We start from the raw sequence: 3,909 nt of genomic DNA, 5'->3' as shown, positions 1-3,909 counted from the left end.
TAACCCCCTGCCCTGAACCTACACCACCCTGGTACCCCTGACACCTTCCCTGAGGTTGGGGATAAGGGGGGGTGGTGGTGGTGGTAAAGACCAAATGGACTGAGGCATAAGGTTTCCATCACTCAACACAGGGCACAGCCATCATAATGACTCTTCTGTTTTGTTTTGGTTCGGTTTTCTGGAGACTCTCACTCTATCACCCAGACTGGAGTGCAAAGGCGTGATCTCAGCTCACTGCAACCTCCGCCTTCCGTATTCAAGCGATTCTCATGCCTCAGCCTCCCAAGTAGCTTGGATTACAGGCACGCACCACCATGCCCAGCTAATTTTTTGTATTTTTAGTAGAGATGGAGTTTCACCACGTTGGCCAGGCTGGTCTCGAACTCCTGAGCTCAGGTGACCTGACTGCCTCAGCCTCCCAAAGTGCTAGGATTACAGGCATGAGCCATCGCGCCCTGCTATAGCAACTGTCTGTGGACAATTTTTAAGTGATTGAATGGACCTTCCCCTGAGCTCCACCACCACATCCTCCTATCTTGCTCTATTGCTACCAAAAAGGAGTGACCTCTTTCTATGCCTATATATGCCAGCAACAAATGTCCATTCAAACCACAAGACCCAACAGGACTGTCTCCCTGACAAATTGTTTCACGAGAGCCGTGAATGAGACCAGACATAACATTCAGACGATTACACCAACGAGCTCACTTTTGTCTTTTAACAACCCCTTTTTCATTCTATTTTATTCTTAGAGAAAAATACATAAATTTAAAAAAAAAAAAATACAGATAAGCCTAAAGTTCTCCTTGGCTCCTCCTCACTCCCATCTAGTACCCACCTAAGAGGTAACTGTTATCAAAAAGACCTGTAACTTCCAGATCTTTTTATGTGTTTTTACATAGATAGTTTTAATTTTGCTGCTTAAAAATAAAACACATGCAATCAAACAGTATATATCTTGCTACAACATCCTTCTTCTACTTAATGTTTTCATTAGTAGAGATGTTTTCATGACAAGATGTTTTCTTGACAGTACAAATAGATATGCCTCAAAGTTTTTAACTCCTACAAAGCTTTCTACAGCAGTGTTCTTCAAACTTTACTGACCATGAGCCGCAGAAGAAATATTATTACCCTTCTTCCTTGAAATGTTTTCTATTCTGTTCCACTTTTCTAAATCCTGGTTGCAACCTACTAAATTGAATTTCATGAGCTACCAATGGGCCACAGTCTGAAAGATACTTTTGAAAGGATGTGTATTTACCCAATCCCCTACTGATAATAATTCAATTTGTTTCCAAGTTTTTCTTTTACACGCATTGTCATATGAATGTCCTTATAAGGTCCCGTTATGCACAAGCATGAGGATTTCTCTAGAATAGATGACAAGAAGTGGAATTGCTGGGTCAAAATATATTCACATTTTTTAAATGGACAACGGATTTGAATACATATTTCTCCAAAGAAAGTGTACAAATGGCTAAAAGGCACGTGGAAAGATGCTCAACACATCAGTAGCCATTAACGTGTAATCAATACCACAATGAGGGCCAGGCGCGGTGGCTCACTCCTGCAATCCCAGCACTTTGGGAGGCCAAGGTGGGCGGATCATCTGAGGTCAAGAGTTTGACACCAGCCTGGCCAACATGGTGAAGCCCCGTCTCTACTAAAAATATACAAATTAGCCAAGCGTGCTGGCATGCGCCTGTAGTCCCAACTACTTGGGAGGCTGAGGCACGAGAATCGCTTAAACCCACGAGGCAGAGGATGTGGTGAGCTGAAATTGCACCACTGCACTCCAGCCTGGGTGAGAGAGTGAGACTCTATCTCAAAAAAAAAAAAAACAAACAAACAAACCACAATGAGATACCTACCATGTCACACCCTAAGGGTATAATCAAAAGGACAATAAAAATATTGGTGAGGGGCAGGCACAGTGGCTTGTGCCTGTAATCCCAGCACTTAGCAAGGCAGAGGCAGGAGGATCACTTGAGTCCAGGAATTTAAGACCAATCTGGGTAACAGAGCAAGACTGTCTCTAAAAAAAATGGAAAAGAAAAGCCTTAAAAAGGAAAGAAATTCTGACACACACTACAACATGCATGAACTTTGAGGACATAATGCTAAATTAAATAAACCAGTCACAAAAGGACAAATAGTGTATTATTCTACTAATATGCGATACTTATAGAGTAGTCACAATCATAGAGACAGGCTGGGTACAATGGCACATACCTATAATCCCAGCACTTTGGGAGGCCAAGGCAGGCAGAATACTTGAGGCCAGGAGTTCAAGACCAGCCTGGTCAACCTGGTGAAACCCTGTCTCTACTAAAAATACAAAAATTAGCCAGGTATAGTGGGGCCTGCCTGCAGTCCCAGCCACTAAGTGGATGAGCCATGAGAATTGCTTGAACCCTGGAGGCGGGAGTTGCAGTGAGCCAAGATCACTCCACTGCATTCCAGCCTGGGCAACAGAGCAAGACCCTGTCTTAGGGAAGAAAAAAAAATCATAGAGACAGAAAATAGACTGGTGATTGTCAGAGGCTGGAAGAAGAGGGGAATAGGGAGTTACTGTTTTAACAGGGACAGAGTTTCTGTTTTGCATTTGCAAGATGGAGAGTTACAAAGATAGATAGTGGTGACAGTTCAACAATAACACAAATAGATTTAATACAACTGAACTATGCTTTAAAATGGTTAAGATGGAATGTATGCAGTATCTAGGTCCTGCAAAGGAGGGAGATGAGGGAAAGGAGAATGTTTGCTGTTCTGTTGAGTCGTTACTCCAGGTCAGACACTGAACTAAACTTTTTAAGATTCATTTTAATCCTTATGCCAACCCTAGGCTTTACACCAACCCCTTTTACAGATGATAAACACTGAGGCTCACGGAGGATGAGTGACTTGCCCCAAATCAAGGGGTTGTTAAGTAGCAGAACTGGGATTGAAACCCAGCTAGGCCTGGGACCCCAAAACCCAAGTGTTTGGCCAACAAGCACTGAAATGAGAATGGCTATCTGAGAGAATAATAACGGAAGTTACGGTAACAGCAATAAGCAGCATTAAAAGTATAAAGCAGCAGACTGTGAAGAGCAGATTTATATTTAAAAAATAGTTATCAGGCTGGGCATGGTGGCTCACACCTATAATCTCAGCACTTTGGGAGGCCAAGGTGGGCAGATCACGAAATAAGGAGATGGAGACCGTCCTGGCCAACATGGTGAAACCCCGTCTCTACTAAACATACAAAAATTAGCCAGGCATGGTGGTGCACTCCTGTAATCCCAGCTATAGGGGAGGCTGAGGCAAAAAAATTGCTTGAACCCGGGAGGCAGAGGTTGCAGTGAGTTGAGATCGCGCCACTGCACTCCAGCCTGGTGATAGAGCAAGACTCAAATAAATAAATAAATAAATAATAGTTTTCAAACTGTAGTATAAAAAACTATTAGAGGTGCAAAGGACAATACAGGAGAGAAGCCATACTCCAAATATATTGGGGCAGTGGAAGTAAAACAGACAGAAAAGGGCATGATGAAATATCACAGGACCCAATTAGACAGGAACTGCAAAGCATCTTAGTCTGTGCCTGATACATGAAGGTTCTCAATAAACAGAAAAACCATTTGTCCAGGTTTACCCAAGATAGGCCCTATGTATGTCTGCTGCCCGGGCATAAATATTAATTATTTTCACTTTTTTTTTTTTTTAAAAGACAGAGCCTCACTTTGTCACCCAGGCTACAGTGCAGTGGCATGAACACAGCTCACTGCAGCATCAACCTTCCGGGCTCAAGCAATCCTCCTGCCTCAGCCTCCCGAGCGGCTGAGACTACAAGTGCATGCCACCACGCCTGGCTAATTTTTGTATTTTTTGTAGAGATAGGATTTCACCATGTTTCCCAGGCTG

Source organism: Mandrillus leucophaeus, unplaced genomic scaffold, assembly GCF_000951045.1.
Source record: "Mandrillus leucophaeus isolate KB7577 unplaced genomic scaffold, Mleu.le_1.0 Scaffold354, whole genome shotgun sequence".
NCBI classification, from domain to species: Eukaryota; Metazoa; Chordata; class Mammalia; order Primates; family Cercopithecidae; genus Mandrillus; species Mandrillus leucophaeus.
The sequence above is the reverse complement of the archived record's forward strand: the minus strand, read 5'-3'. Positions refer to the sequence as shown.